Below are 16,950 nucleotides of genomic sequence, written 5' to 3'. Positions count from 1 at the left end.
AAGTGATCTATACAGTTCAAGGCTCTGTGCTGTCAACCCTCTTTCCTTCATCTTCCTTACAGTTTCCTTTCTCTTTTCACCAAGGAAACCATCCTGGTATTTAGGTTTCCATTTTTGTGCAGGGCAGAAAATAGTTACAGAGGAAGAAACCTTCAAATCAACAGAAGAGGTGGTGGAGAGGATTAGGTGGCATGATGCCAATCGAGTGGAATTATCCCCATCTAAGTGGCTTCAATTTTGATATGGTTCTATTGTTTAAAGCTTATCTGTTTATTCCTCTCCCTCATGGATACTCCAAACTTGATCTAATTACCATGTACCTTAGGGCTCAACAAATAGCTGTTTGAGCACATGGGAGGCATGTAAAATTCTTCACTGCTGACCATGTAGGCGTACCTGCCTTTGGTGTTCAGAGGAAGTTTAGTAACTGCTGGTGGGGCATGCAGCCACTGCTTAGTAGGAAAAGCACACTGCACTTGATGAGTAGGTTGTTTTCCTACAAAGTCTTATTTGAGAAATCTCTCAAAATATTTCTATGCATCTCCTCCTATTTCAAATTCCATTATACGGGAAAGGACTTTTCATTCAAATTAGAAAGACTTAAAATGTAAATGCAAGTGACAGTAAAAATAATAAAAATAATCAATATATATAGCATTTCTTACAAGTAAGGCTCTATTCTAAGCACTTAAACTGTGGTATATCTTCCTGAGAACAGGGTTTGATAGGGACAAGGAAGAGGATATGCTAGATTAGAGGGCTCTTAGTACCTAAAAGTTTGAGATATACATCCAAGTAAGAAAGATGCCCAGGACAAACTGTTAAATTGTTACTTCTAAATGTATATACCATAGTTGAGGCAGAATTTTACTTCCATTTACTCTCTCTCTCTCTCTCTCTCTTTTTTTTTTTGAGAATTAAAAAAAAAAACTTACTTGAGAGAATCAGAGGATATGCCTAAGAAGCAAGATGAGAAAAATGCATCCTAGTTCCAATTACTCTTTATCATTTAAGCGTTGCCTCTTCTTGTCCCCAGGCCTTTGTAAGGTGTAACAGGGGTGCAGGGCAGGACCTCCATGGCACATCCAGGCTCGGGTTCTCACTGCAACAAAGGGCATCAAGGATGCTCTGGGAAAGGTAAGTAAGGTCCTCTCTTATGATACCATTCTCAGAAGTTAAAGGTCTCTATTTAATCATCTATTTTGAATCTGTTTTTCTACTTTTTAATGTTTGGTTTGCTTTTTTGAATGTTTTGTGTTTTCTCACAAATATGGCTACTTGAATGGTTTAGTTGCTTATTTGAGAAAAATCCTAAAACGGAAAGAATCATTAAGATGTCAGTTGGGAGAACTATATTCAACCTGCCCCAAAGACAACTTTTTTCATTTCTTTCTCTAAAATGTCAGTAAAGGTCTCTGGTAAATCGTTCTAATGCCTCACACAATGTAACTTCCTGTTATTTCCTGCTGCATGTTAAGGAAATTCCTCCTTATCATCAGTGGAAGGGTAGCTGTTTCGCTGTCATTCCTTCATCTCTCCTTCATATATAGCTTTTGTTTTTTAAAATGTGAAATATAGTAAATACTATTGTAAAAATAGTTCTGTGAGCTGCTAAAGTCAGAGGAGAGGTGTATGTGATGACGCTAGTTTCTGCTGTATCAACTGAGAAGGAAAATGTCACAGATGAGAGGACTACAGGCGAAGAACCTTTTACTTATTTCCGGGTTTACAGACTTCACTGTGATTGCTGAAGTTCTGTATAGACGTATAATGGAAGGAACCCCCACTTGTTGCACTCGTAATTTGAAATATCCATTCTAGCACCTGACTCAGTCTTATGTTCTTCTCACATAAGATATAATAATGGACATTCCACTGGGTTTGGAGTCAAACAGTGCAAATGATAACATTAATTTGGTTAATGTTTTACAACTTTCTAGACACATTAACCTTTTTATTTGAAGACCCAAGTGTTAATGCCTGCTCTACCACCTACTTACTGTGTAACCTCAGACAAGCTGCTTAAACTCTCTGAGCTTTAATAATTAACTGAAGAACAAAGATAGTATCTGTTATACTAATCTAAATCAGAGGTTGCTGAGAGACTCCAATAAAACTGAAAATCATACAATGGACTGTTATGTGGTATATCTCCTATATTAGGTTAGTTTTTTTTCTGAGGAAGGGACTATTTACAATTTATCTTGCCTAGGACAGTGTAGTTCATTATAGACATCTGTAAAAACGTGTTAACTTTTGTGGAACTTTTACCCAATAATTTTACCCACAGAAGATTTTGTTAATGATAAAGATGGTAATCTCCTGTGAAAGATATAAATTCAAGGTCTTTTTAAGTCCTAAAGGCTCACTGCTAAACACAGGTACTCATGGAGAAAAGTTTTACATATCAGTATTGGCTATGTTCCCAAGGCAGGTCTAGCACGGAATGTACTTAATAAATGTTTGTTGAAAAATGTGCAGTCTTATGTATTGCCTCACACACCCACTCTTACTTGACCCCATGAGAAATGTTTATTTATGGGGTAGCTACTGCTCAGGCAACTAGAGATCCCAGAAGCTAAAGGGGTTCTGGGAGACCAATAGAAATCACAGTCATACTGTTACTGGAGATATACTGATCCTGATAAAAAGCAATGCAGTGAAGTAATAGCTACTATTTATTGAATTCCTACTATGTACTTCACATACATTGTTCCAGGTCTGCTAGTCTGTAAAGTCCAAAGTCTTTCCCTCACTGTCTTCATGCAAGAAACACTTGATGTCCCTATCTCAGCATCATAGAAGCATGAAGAACCATCCCTCAACAATGCAAACCAATCTGTATTTTAGTCATTTGTAGAATGAGAACTTCATGTAAATGACCTCTGATTCCTTCAGTCTCTAACATGATACATTTCTTTCACTTAAGAGACCCAAATATTACTCAAGAAATCTTGTCTTAAAAGAGATTCCAATATTTTTTAATTTTGTAATTAACAGACTACATTTAGTTGTACTAGATAACTAGTCAAGAGTGCTGTTTAAGTTTTATTAAAGACATTTAAAGGTAACTTTATGCTGGTAAAATATTTAGTGGACAATGTTAGATATTGTTGAAAGCAAAAATCATAAATGACTTTTAAGTATCAATTTTTAAAATTTTATTGATTGATGAGAGAGACAGACAGACAGACAGACATTGGTTTGTTGTTCCACTCACTTGTGTATTCATTGGTTGCTTCTTGTATGTACCCTGACTGGGGATCAGGCTCATGAACTTGGTGTACTGGGATGACACTTAACCAACTGAGCCACTGGCCAGGGCCTTAAGTAGCAATTTTTAGGTTGTTTTTAAATCAATGTTTTGGGTTGAAGTTTGTGTTTGGAGGGTGGTGATGGTGGTAGATTATGTTGTTTTAAACATAGCCTGAATGGCAAATTCACTTACTGAATTATCTTCCTATCTATACATTTGTTCTCTCAATGCAATCCAGATAGTTATGTCTATATTCTAAGACTGACCATGAAGACACCTGCATTGCAAAATATTTTACACATTTATATTGTGATAGGACACTGCATTGTATTTTGGAAAAAGATTCCACTTCAAAATAGTGTGCCATTTGAGCATTGTTAATTTTTTTCAGTAAGTCTCTGTAACAAACCCTTAAATGTAAATCTAAGCACACCACTTACTATTTTATCCATGGTGATGGAGGGCAAGGAAGAAATGACAGTTAAAGTGATTCATCTAAATGTAAACTTGATCACTAACTCTGCACAATGTTGCAGAAGTGAGGGGAACCAGGTTTGCTAAAGTAATTTTGGTGATAGACATGTATTAGCCTCAGAAGCTACTGAGGTGGTCCATTGTATCCCAGTACAGTATAAAAAACAATAAAGTAATTAATCTCAGAATGCAAGCTCCCTGAAGGCAGGAGCTTTGCCATATTTTCACTGTTCTATCTATAGAACCAAGGACATTTGTTGAATAACTGAATGTTAGGTCTCTCTGCCCTTACCATTGTGGTTGTATCTCAGAGGAATTTTCACTGGTGGTGCAGAAATCCTCCTTTGGAATCTGGATCTCATGTTCAGTGGGAACAGCTGGTTCAGGAATAGTTGGCATAAGATTTACTAGGGTATTGTCTGGATTTTTGTCCTTTGTGTAGCTGCCACTGCTCTGGGGAAAGGAGGCCAGTTTTGGAGAAAATTTCCTGATGGGTAACTTTGGAGTGCTCTCTGATTTCTGCACTTTCTTTGCGTTCTGAAAAATATAGTCACTAGTTCAGGTAGAAGCAGAGAATCTTCTTCTTGGCTCAGGGTTGAATAGGAAGGAGCAGGGAGATCCTGAAGAATAATTACCTGGGGAAACAAAGAGGCTTGCTGTGGAGACTGCAGTCCCAGCCTCATTTTCTGCAATGTACTTGAATTCTCCAGAATGTTCAGGAAATACTTCTGTGATGATCAAGGTGCAGACTTCCTCTGAAAAGGGAAGAGACTCAACATGACCAGAATATTTGTGCCTCCCAATTTCAACAGTTTGGATGTTTGATGTCAGGACACCTCATTCCTGCCTCTGTGTATAGTTCAAGTCACAAATACTGTACCAAGTGGAATTATAGGAAGAATGCATGCTCTGTGAGGACAGGAACTGTGGCCAAGAATGGAACCTGGATCCTGGCCATAGTCTGTACTCAGGAAATAGATGTTGAGTGAATGAATGGATGAATAAATACACTTAAAGATTCCAGTTATCTCATTTCTTCTGTGTTCAAGAGTTGGCATAGGGTAGTCTGAAAACTGCTTATGAAGGCAAAAGTAGTTTAGGAGACAAAGTCTTCTGATGCTAATTTTGACTTAGTCATTTATTATTGAGATGTTGAAAAACTGTACTTACCAGGAATGGATGATGAGCACCTGAAATATGAAACAAGAGAATAGAGAGAGAATTTAAATGGCGACAGTTAATTTAGTCAGGAGAAGGGGCCATATGTATAAGAGAAGTAAGTTGAAGAAAATACAAACTTGGCTATAATCTGGAGTCAGAGACTATAAATTCTGTAGAAATTCACAAAAGATGTGTAAAGAAACAAACACTTAGCAGGGTGCTGGAACTGTATTTTAGTTCTATTTTACCACAAAATTGCTCTGTGACTTTGTGGAAATTACTTTTCTTCTTTGGGCCTTTGTTCTGCATCTCTAAAATAAGTGTAAGACCAGGTAATATCTCTTCACTGAATGTGAATCATTGCTACACTAATCATGAGGTAGCCTCTTTCTCCCAAGAAAAACCTTTTCTTTTAATATCTTTAAAGTAAAGTTAAATACGTTATAAAGTACTGTAGTATTACTGTAGAAAAATACATTAAAGGTTAATAATAGTTTTCTCTGGGTGGTGAGAAAGAAATGGGTAATTTAAGGTTTCTTCTTTGTGTTATTATAGATTTTCTAGATTTATTATAATAACTTTGTAAGTTTTGGAAAAATGCAATAAATGTTATTTTAAAAAGAAATATCAAGCCCTAGCTGGTGAGGCTCAGTGGACTGGATGTCAGCCTGCGAATCAAAGGGTCACTGGTTCGATTCCCAGTCTAGGGCACATGCCTGGATTGCAGGCCAGGTCCCTGGTAGGGGGTGCGTGAGAGGTAGCCGCACATTGATGTTTCTCTCCCTCTCTTTCTCCCTCCCTTCCCCTCCCTAAAATAAAACAAATAAAATCTTAAAAAACAAGAAATATCATTGTATAATACAGATGTTTCTTAAATGTGATGTGCAAATGTTCAGTTGTTTTGAATTAACATATAAATGAATATATTTTCTTTACTTGGCTCAGGAACTATCTCGGACTCGAACCCTAGCTGCAGCATTTACTAGCTTTGTGACCTTGGACAAAGTGTTTAATATTTCTGATGTTAAGGTTTTGTTTTGTTTTTCTAACTTAGAAAGTGGAGGTAATAGCACATACCTCAAAATGTTGATGTGAGGATAAATGAGAAATTGTTTATAAAGTATACACTTAGTATTTACCATGATGGGTAGCATGTTTTTTACCCTTCCCTAAATTAATTATTAATTATTTTGTAGGATACTTACACAGTAAAGTATTTAGAAAGTTATGTATCAGTTTTCATTTGTTTCACTCTTTTAAAAAATGTATTCATTCTCACATCTTTTTTTGTTTGTATGCCAAGAGCTCATTGGGAAGATAGTTAAGATTAATTTATGAAAATAAACCAGTTCTTTCACAGCTATTAAAACCATTTAATTCAAAACAAAACAGCTATCTTTTCTTTTTTGATTGTTTCTGTGGAGAAATCATTTGGATTTAAAATAACAATTAACAATAGAAATTTCTGAGTCTGCAACATATCAACTATTAAGTTTTTAAATGTGAATTATATTTCAAGGTTAATTGAAATAAAAAGCAAATTAAAAATCTTACCACGATACGTTTCCTCAGAATCTGAAAGTCGTTTGAGTCTGCTATCTGCTCTTCCTCTCTGTACCAGTGAACTTGCACTGTGGCTGTAGCCTGGACTCAGCATTCAAACATGACAAATTGACCTCTGGTTGTGGAGCTGTCTTGAAGATGCTGAAGAACAAACAGAGAATTCACAGAATGGAGGAAATTTTCACCATACTTGTACACAATGATTTGGGATGCCACTGTAGTGTGTATGCTTTTCCGTCAGAATTATTGACAACTGAGTGTAGACCAAAACAAGGAGCTGCTGGGCATTCTTTTGTGCTTTCCAGTGTGCTTTACAGGGAGGCATAAATTATTTTTATCTTAATTTCATAGGGTTACATTTAATGAGAAAGTTGTTATTTACTCTCTAAGAGCTATTTTTCAAAATAGAAAACAGATTATTTGAAAAGTCTTTTACTTCATTGTATTGTTTAGTTGAGTACATATATAGTCATGATTTAATCTTTATTATTGGTCAAGTAGTATGGGCAGTGTTTTAATTTGTTAAGGATCCTGAATCATGACTTAGAGGACTTGAGCCAAAATCTCGACTCTGCCGCTATCTTGTTGAAGCTGATCCTAGGAACTTGGAAGACTCTTGATCTCTGTGGACCTCAGGTTTTTTATCTGTGAAATAGGGCTACAAAAATGTTCAGCCTGCCTTGAGGTTTTGAGGCTCATTTCAGACAAATAATCTAAAAACTTTCAAGAATGAGGAGTTATATTGATATATTAAAAGGTGCTTATTGACAATAGCTAGTTTAGTCTCACATAAATGCATACACGAATGGGTGGCATTTGTAGTAAATTTGCTCCTTAAGTCCTCATTCCCCCCCCTTTCTATTCCTAGGCCCAGGGACATCTAGAATCTAGAATTATATTTTAGATTATAACTTGATCCTGAGACCAGAGAGGGAGTAGCTGAAGTCCTTCTCTCAGGTGAGGCCTAGTTGAGACATAATGACCGCCAGCCCAGTGCTTGAGGCCTGATGCCCAGGACCCGTATATCCTAGGGAAGGAATGCAGCAGGAGTCAGATGAGACTTGTGGCAATAATCGACACCTGTGGCCTGACAGCATTTGCTGAAAGTGAGCTTCCAGGATCAATAGTAGTGCTTCTTTCTCTTAATGACATTGTTTCCTATGTTGCCCATCCTGTATGTGGTACAGGTTACGTCCCTACCCTGCTTCTCACACCTTGGTCCAGCAATGGGCAGTGGTTCCAGTTCTGTTAGGTTTGGAAACTGGGAGACAGAGAGCCCAGAGGACTTCAACCTTAGTTTGGTTTGACCTAGCTGATTAAATCCTGCTGTTTCCAGTAGGTGATACAGGAACCTTCTCAGTCCTGATTTCTGACTGTGACCAAAGCAGGAAGTAGATATTGCTTTGTGCATTGACTTCTTCATGATGATGTCTTTTAGCTTGTTAGGAGACTCCGATGAACCTTGAGGTGAGGCAGAGCCGAGTCTGCTTCGAGAGGACAGTGCACTAAGGATTGCCCTTCAGAGCTGGAGGATTGACACAGAGCAAGAGTCTAAAGAGCACAGGATAAACCATCAGTTGCTCTCTGCCATTTCACTCTTTCTGGACCTCAGTTATCTCCGATAGAAAATAATAATAGTCTCTGAGGTCCTGTTTAGTTTCCCCTTTCCTGCTTTGTATCCCTTTGATAATGCCTACATTTTATCTGTAAAATCCAAACTTCATCATGCAGTGTGGGTAGGTTACCTTGGTAAACAGGGGGCCAAAATGCAAGTGGATCCTGACAGGCGGCTGTAGAAATCTGCATCTGGTCTAAGAAAAAGAAGAGACGCTGTCATCCATAGTGTCAAGGCCCTGAGACCTAGGTGCACGGTGGCTGTGAACTGACTGGATCAGTTTTAGCTGCTGCCAACCACACCCTAAGTTTCCTTTTTGAAAAGGATGATGCTTCTAATTTAGATGTCACTTTCGATGTTGGCTCCAATGCCACCTTTTTTCTCTTTCCTCCAGCATTTCCATTAGCTGAGATGGTGAAATAGAACAGTGGGAAATTACATTTGAGAAATGAGTATTGGCAATTTTTAGAGACTGTATATTAAAGGTTTCTAAATTTTACTGACTAGATTTTTTTCCCTCCTCCATACAGTTGCTCTTGTATCTTCTAGGTTTTTGAAAAAGCATCTTCTCCCGCCCCCCATTTTTTAAAATAGGAAACTCATTCCTCAGATAGTTGGAATACTTTTTGTGGGACTGAGCTCCTAGAAACCAACTGTTCCTTTTGGTCTGGCTCACAGACAAGTGGCCAACCCACAGCACCACCATGGAGCTATTTCTGAGACCCATGGATTTCTTTGTCATTTTCTCTGAGGTCGGCAGCTGGAGGCTCTCCTCACGCTTACTGCTTTTCAAGAAAGTTGCATTAATGAATGCAACTTCTCCTCTGGGCCTGTGTCTCTATTACCAGGACCCCTCCAAAGGCTTTTTAAAACTGAACCTACCCTCTGGGGGTCAATATACAATGGTTGAACTAAGGTAGAATAATTTGATCCAATGTTGGAGGTTTTATTAAGCTGGGAACCGATGGTCAGAGAAACTCTAGTGGTTTCCGTCTTTATCCTGTGGAAGAACAAAAACCAAACACAGTCCAGTGAAAGAAAGATCAGAGGTGGCTTTGATAGAAATGCCTAACTGTATACATTTGAATGTATTACATTTTAAACCTATAATCCTTATTTTTCTTTTGATTTGCATAACAACTTCAGTTTTTTCCTTTTTGACCAATTATTAGGGGATTATGTCTTCTAATAGTTTTGCTTTAAAGTTTCTTTGTCTTAGTCCAATAGTCAGTGGGTTGTTACTAAACACTTAAATTATGCACAAGAAATAACTTATAAAGCAAATAAGAACTTAAAAGTCTGGGCATTTTGGGGGTATATTTTTATAAGTAGAATTTCCCTATATTCATATGCAACAAATGCACTTCACATGTACCTTTTGTACTTACTCTCATTTCTGTAGCATATTCCAAACACAGTCACAGAAAATGTTTTCTTACTTTCCTGGGTACCTACAAGAAATAGAAAAAAGAAATTCTGTCTAAATTTCACTGGAACTTAATAAAATTTAGTTCAACTGATTGTACTCACACTAGGTAGGTTACAGACAGCAGGTCAATCCAGAGCATCTACGTTCTTGACTAAGATGGAACTACTTTCATGTTCAAAAAAATCCAGATGTTTACCTTTCCAGAGCTGTAGCACTTGCACCCAGAAGAGGTATTGAGTTATTTCCCAAAACATAACTTTAGAGGGCATGTATTAGTGTCTGTGAACATATGTTTTGGTCTGAAGTTATAATAAGAAATCTAATGAAACAAATTGCTGTGTTTACTATAAGAAGGATGTTGACAATATTCATGTATATCTCAGTCCTTAGTATCATGAATAATTGGGCTTCTCCTATGCTACTAGTTTAGTTTTTCCTCACAGATACTGCAAACCTTAATATTGGTTGTATTTCCCTCTGTGTTAGCTACTTGAAAGTCTAGAGCTCACTTTGAAGCCAGTAATTAGACAGATTAGAGTCAGGATCTCCTGCATTTGTAACCTGGCACTTTTTTAAAACTATGTTTATGATGATTTATTTACCCAATCCAACATTTGAATCACATGACCCCACAAAGAACTTTTGGTTCTGTATCTGTCATTAATTAGTTACATGGCCTTGAGCAAGACCCTTTAGGATTTCCGTGATCTCATATCTAATGAGAAATGAGAAGTGGGGTGGTCCCTAAGGTTCCTCTAGATTCATTTGGTCTTTTTTTTTTTTTTAATTTTTATTGTTATTCAATTTCATTTGGTCTTTTTAAATATTTTTAAATCTCAGGGTCTGATCATGCTTTAAAAATCACTGATTTATAATTACCAGAATAGATGAAATTCCATGAGAGGATAAGATAAATAAAGATGAATGTTGGGCCAAAAGCAAAGGTATTTGGCACGTAGGGCTGTGGCTTAGAGTGCCACTCCATAATGCAGAGGTTTAAAAGATGGACTGAGCTCTGGAATTACTTAAACAATTTAAAGTGTTATTTATTTCTGAAAACACATCTTTTGGAAAGCGTTGAGTAAATGATAAAACAAAACCAAATATGACAATCACTCCCCTCTTGCAGAAAAGGAATAATTTGTAAAAGAAAGCTCCCTTTTAAGTATCGAGTTACTGCAAGGGCTAAAGCCATTGTAGTCTTTATATTATATTCTCATGTATTTTCCTTTAGTGGTTAGAAAAGGATGTTTTAACAAGAAAAAAGAAGCCCTTTTGCTTGACTGCTATGAAATAATACTATACTCTAGAGTGTTAAAATGAAAATGTGGATTCTGGATGCACATGGGTTCTACATGTGACCCCTCCTGAGGTGTTCCTTCTTGATTTTAGGTAGCCGTCGGTATGCCCTTGAGAGAAAAAATAGCTAGGGGTTTTACTTTAGTGATGAGTTATGCTAGCAGGCTTCATGTCTCACGTAAATGGTAACCTTTGCTGAGTGTAACCCTAGCTCTTTGTAAAGAGAACAGAATTAGACTCCACCAAATGAAGAGTCCAAGGCCTTGGCACTCTTACCCTGGAAAGATGACAGGATACATAGAGATCATACAAATGAGCAATGCCCTTATAACATTGCCTGAAGATCTAGGACGTCTGCAGAGTTATGCTAGCTTAATGAATATTGTGTGGGTTCAGTGGTCTGGAAAAAAAAAGAATAGTAGATCTTTTACAAGTGAGCAACTGAAGAATCTGATAGTGGCTACATTGGACAAAAATTGGGGAAAGAGAAGTGAGGTAAGGCAGGTTAGCAACATACGTTTCAAATGTTTTAAAATGTCACATGATTTTATCTATTTTAGATTTATATTAAATATTTGTTTACCCACTGTATATTAACAAATGCCATACTAAGTAACCTTCGTTCACAGAAAAAGATAATTATTTTGAAGTGTCCAAAAAACAACAGATACAGAAATTTTTTTTTGTATTATACCTAACAGAGCAAGAAGAGGAGAAAAATAGTTGAGGAAAGATGTACATGAGTTAAGTCAGAAAAGGAGTTGTGAGTTGTCTGTATGTATTGAGTTACGATGATTTTCATCACTTTTTGAACAAGTCCAGAGCTTCTGCTTTCTATGGCACAGGGTTATCAGTTCCCACAAAAGTGAATGAATTTAACTTGTGAACATATTCATACTGTTTGAAGAGAAGGTGATATTTGACATCAATTGAGCATTTTGATGATGGTTATGAAAAGTTCTTAAGGAAGTTTTGGTACATGGGAAATTGTAAACATGCACCTTACCTGTTTATTTAGATCATGTTTGAGTAACGGTAGGTTTTTATTTTTTCAGGTCTTTCTTTTTAAAAATATTTATTTATTTTTAGACAGAGAGAGACACCAGAGAGAGAGAGAGAGAGAACACTGATATGTTGTTCCATTTATTTATGCATTCAGTGCTCACTTCTGCAGCACATGTACTATTGATGCATCCATTGGTTGATTCTTGTATGTGCCCTGACCAGGGATCAAATCCACAACCTTGGTGAATTGGGATGATGCTCTAACCAATTGAACTACCCAACCAGCATTCAGATCTCTTGATTTCTTTACCATATTGTCTTCATATTTGGCTCTTTCTTTTGTTCTTTATCTCTTGCTTTTCAGAAAAGAAATCACCTTTTTATTTTCAACACATTAAATCAGTAATTTTCAACCGGTGTGCCATGGCACACTGGTATGCCACAATAATTTTTTAAAACATGCAATACCTGACTATTTAGCCAGGGGCACTGACTTCTTTTCCCTTAGGTTGTCAAATTAAAAAACGACAGCAGCCAACACAACAGTAGCTGTTAGTGTGAATGACTCAAAACTATACTCATATTTTTTGTCAGATTGGCCAAAAATACATTTCTGGTGTGCTGCAGAATTTTAGTAATTTTAGTTTATTTGTGCCATGAGATTAAAAAAAGGTTGAAAATCACTGCATTAAACTAATGTCAAGGGTGAGCTGTTATTTTCTAGATAACTAGAAATTTTACTTGATCATACTCAATGTTTTGTCACCACTAGTGTTTTGTCAAATTTCTTGATTTTGCACAGTGCCAAGGAAATTATCAATCATGTTTCTTCATGTTGAAGTCCTGATTCTCATGGTTCCTCCAATAGCAAAATGGTATTTTGATATAAAACCACTTACTTTGTGAAGCTATTTTAAAAGATTACTATACCTTAGCATACAGATTTCTATTTGGATATCTATGTGGCTCAACCCTTACCGCACTTGTTTTCCGGATGTCAGGGTTCACATTGCTCACGGCCTTTCTCAGACTGCCTCTCCTTCAAAGGATATGCTGCCTGGCCATGAATTAGGAAGTGTCACTACTTCCTCACCCTGATGCTGAGATCTTAGTAGGCTTGGAAACAACTGGGACATATTTTGATACTCTTGCTCACTGAGGGGCTCTTTTGGAGCATATAATCTTCCTCCCATGACTTCATGGTTTTTGGTCAGGAAATCAGGAAGCATTCGCTGGGTGGTTCATCTCTGATCCATCTGTTGTCAGCTGGGTCATCTGGGCCCAGCTGCATTTTTCCAAGATGGTTTCTTCACTCACATGACTGGCACCTTGGTGCTATTTGGTGTCTCTCTGTCTATCTGTCTGTCTGTCTCTCTCCATATGGTGTCTATTCCTCCAGGACCTCTTTATGTGGCTTGGACTGTTTACAGCATGGTGACCTCAGGATAGTTGGCTTTCTCATATGGAGGCGTAGTTCTAAGAGCAAGTGTTCAAGAATCACTTCTCTTGTAAAGAAAAACTTCCCCCACTTTATTTTATTGTGATTTCATGGACCCTCAATTATGGCAGTATAGGAACTAAATTCAAAAAAACCCAATTTGTAGAATTCTATATATAAAAATTCAGGTCTTAGGATTCAAATAATAAGATAAACAGATGATTGGCTTGAATTATGTGGGAAGCTACTTTTTACTTTGTATTGTTAGAGAACTTTTGAATTTCGCTAAAGATTGGGTTTAGGGTTTTTTTTTTCTTATTTAAGGATAAAATATTGAAATTGCACCAGCCCTGGAACAAAGGAGCAGTGGTGGCCGAGGCCTAGACTCTTGGAGAATGACCTACAATACTTTCCGCTCTCATTCTGCCGCACGGGCAGTGGCAGTGCTGATGGGAGATGTCAGGAGAAGAGTTGCCTGGAGTTAAGGGCCTTACTGTCTTGGATGCAATCAACAACTTTCAGTTCAATTTTTGGCAGAACTGCCAAATCAACAGAGTTTGTATTTTGCAGGCTCTCCCCAGCTCTTTTATTCAGCCCTCCCCAGAACCCTGTCTCTCGTAGTTACAGTGTTTTCTTCCTTTAGACTTAGCCCCCAAAGTTATCACTTACTCAAGCCCACATAAAAACTGATTTGTTTTATACCAATCCTCTGATAGATTGATTCAGACAAAGATACAAATTTCTCCATGAATACATTCCCCTCTTCCATTTGTCTTTTTTTTTTTTTTATTGTAATACTCAGTTGAGGGAGAGAGGGAAGGAGGGAAAGAGGGAAGGGAAGAGAGAGTAAGAGAGAGAGAGAGAGAGAAAAAAACATCAATGTAAGAGAGAAACAGAGATAGGTTGCCTCCTGTATTTCCTTTGATATTTAATCTAAAATAGAAAATGAAATGTATCCTCTTTCATGTCACTGGCCCAAATACATACATTTTTATATTATAAGATCATGCCCGATTTTTAAAAACGGACGTTCCATTTCTGTTTGCTCTACACTCACATGCAGAGTTATTGCCAAGAGGAATTCTGTGTGCGCAAGGATAGCTAAGACCACATACGGTCCTTAGATGGGAGTCAGGTTACCCACCACACGGACAGTGGCGTGTGCTAGAGCCACGTGTAACTAGAAGAGTCCTAGAGAGGAGAATCTGTAGCATTCAGCTAGCCTTGCAAAAATGAAATGAAATGAAATAAAATAAAATACTTTGCTCAATCCTCTCTGAGATTGATTTTTAACAATTGTAAAATGAAATTAATTACCCAGGCACTACACTACCCATAATTTTCTCATTCATTCTTCATAAAAACCCAAGATGTAGATATGTTATTGTTCTCCTTTTACAAATAAGGAAACACCAACTTTGAGAGGTTTTACAAATTGCCCAAAGTCACATAGCAAGTAATCGGTGGAGCCAGGAAGAAATCCACACAATCCATCTCTAGAGCAGAAAGTTCTTAATCTCTGCTATAAGAAACACACTTCCTTAACCTGTGCCCTTCTTGGGAATTAGGAGGAAAGGGGACCTGGGTTCTAAGGAAAAACCTGACATTTTACTTCATAACTATCCTTTGGGTTTAGTTGGGAGGGGCCTCATAAGAATATGAACAGAAATCTCCATCAATAATCTTATCATACACAGGACACTAGGTCAGAAGCTTCACTCTGACAGAGAAGCTTAATTCTGCTATTTTTTAGATGTATAAGAAAATATATGTGATGTTAAGATGAATAGAATTGGACAGTGTGTAAAAAGCTTTCACAAAATGTGAGAGAGATGTGTGGTAACTGCATTGATTCCACTTTGAGATGTGAAGTAGTTCTAGGTCAAAGTCCCCAAAGACCCACATCAGCAGTCCTGGCAGGGGCAGAACTGAAAGTGTGTTTAGTAAATAAAATATTTGAGACCGCAAGGGTAAATTCCAAGTAGGTCCAGTGCCCTCATTGTAGAATATGATGTAATGATACCCCACTTCAGTTCTCTCAAGAAAGTTACTAAGGAATTACAAGGGGAGGAGAAGATGGTGATTAGAAAGGTTAGCAGGACATATTTCTTTCCTAACTTTCTTTTTTTAACACAGTTTAGTTTAACTTGCTGTCACCTTGGCAGTGTTGAACTGTGTGAGGGATTGAGAAGTGTGACAGTGATGAACTCATGAAGGCAAGAAGCAGTGTGAAGTGCCAGGAGGTCACAGGGAGGTGTAATGATAGTAGACACGCGTGCAGAGCTGGAGCTTTTCAGGGAGGTTGTGGAGAAGCTGGGGGCTGGAGAGAACTGAGAGAGGAAGTTAGGCTTTGCAGCTTCAGACTTAATCTGAGGGCTGTCCTTGGTTCCTACAGTCACGGGGGGGGGTGTGTGTGTGTGGAAAGGGGACATTGTAAAGGGGACAGTGTAGAAGTGATGTACCTAGAATCATAAAGTCGTTGAATACTGGGGCCCAAAATGACCTTGGAGCCCATCAAGTAAACCTAGTCCCTCAGTTTTAGTTTAAAGGGAACTTAGAGTGGTTGTCTAATTGCTTCAGAAGCAGTTTTGCTACTCGTCAGGCTTTAATATCATTTTCTTTTGCAATTTTGTTTTCTGTTAAAAACCCTATCCCTATAAGACCCTGTGTGTTAGTGTTTGTGTGGGTATGATGTCTATGTTAGGCCTGGTTTTTCAGACAGTAAAGGATGGTGATTTTAGTTACCTTTTTAGCTGCAGAACTGAAACCAATTTAGTCAATCTATAGATTTTTGAGTATGCACTCAATGTATTCCTTTGTCTCTGAGGGCTGACAACATATCTTAGGCCCATAATTTGGATAGTGCTTCATTTTCTAGGTACTTACATATTCTATAGAGAGATAAATTAATGATAATAATAGCCCTTCAAGCACATGGAAAAGCATTTGATAGTTTTGCAGTGGTTCTCAAAACTTAATGTGCATATTCACACCTGAAAATCTTGTTAAAATGCAGAATCTGATTTAGTAGATCTAGGTTGGGCCTGAGATCCTGTGTTTCTCACAAACTCCCAGGTAAAACTGATGCTTCTGGTCCACAGAGCACAATTTGACAAATAGCATGAGCAAAGTCTTAACATTGCTAAAATGTGAGGCATGCATAGAGAATAGCAAGTAAGTCAGTTTGACAGGAGAGAAGATTGAAAAGATTGGTTAGGATCAGATCTCAAGGAGCCCTGAGTACAAGGGTAAGGATTTAGATGATATTATGTGTTAAGGAATCATTGCAGGCTTCTGTACTGGTTATACAGTGACATGATAGGACCTGTACTTAAGGGAGATTTATCTGTCATCATGTATAGGACAGATGGGGTAGAAGTTTCATATTAGGTATCAAATAGCAAAGACTCAACTCCTGGCCCTTAATGCCAAATGAGACCATTTGCAGAAAGGAGAGAGGAGGGAACTGGCAGCAAGGAAGCTACTTACTTTACAGACTGGCCCTGGGTGGGGGGACTGGGAAGTTGTTTGGATCATAAATCTCTTCAGTCTGCCCAAAGTCCCAGAGATCCATGCCAATCCCTCACTTATTTAAGGATGCAGCCATAAACTATGTACTTGGTAAATTTTTCTGCGAGATCCAATTCAACACTAAATATCTAACACCAAGATGATATTTGATCTTTCCTGTTTGATTTAATGAACAGTTG

The 16,950-nt window shown here is 37.7% G+C and overlaps 1 protein-coding gene and 1 non-coding gene across 9 annotated transcripts in view; both read left to right on the top strand.

The window, feature by feature from the left end:
- The window catches only part of KLHL3 (kelch like family member 3), a 266,577-nt gene that overhangs the window by 18,714 nt on the left and 230,913 nt on the right, over window positions 1–16,950 (top strand). For 7 of the 8 annotated variants that reach the window (XM_053912758.1, XM_053912763.1, XM_053912766.1 and 4 more), the window contains one exon: window positions 1,037–1,137. The exons of the other annotated variant lie outside the window; for it this stretch is intronic. The gene's annotated coding sequence lies outside the window, so the exon portion shown is untranslated. The remainder of the gene's footprint in view (window positions 1–1,036; window positions 1,138–16,950) is intronic. 8 annotated transcript variants of the gene reach the window in all.
- On the top strand, window positions 3,756–3,888 carry LOC112318220 (small nucleolar RNA SNORA66). Its single transcript, XR_002976193.1, has one exon. It is a non-coding gene; the product is annotated as a small nucleolar RNA SNORA66 (small nucleolar RNA).

This window comes from Desmodus rotundus, chromosome 10 (genome assembly GCF_022682495.2).
Source record: "Desmodus rotundus isolate HL8 chromosome 10, HLdesRot8A.1, whole genome shotgun sequence".
NCBI classification, from domain to species: domain Eukaryota; kingdom Metazoa; phylum Chordata; class Mammalia; order Chiroptera; family Phyllostomidae; genus Desmodus; species Desmodus rotundus.
This window is presented reverse-complemented; position numbering and strand designations above follow the sequence as displayed.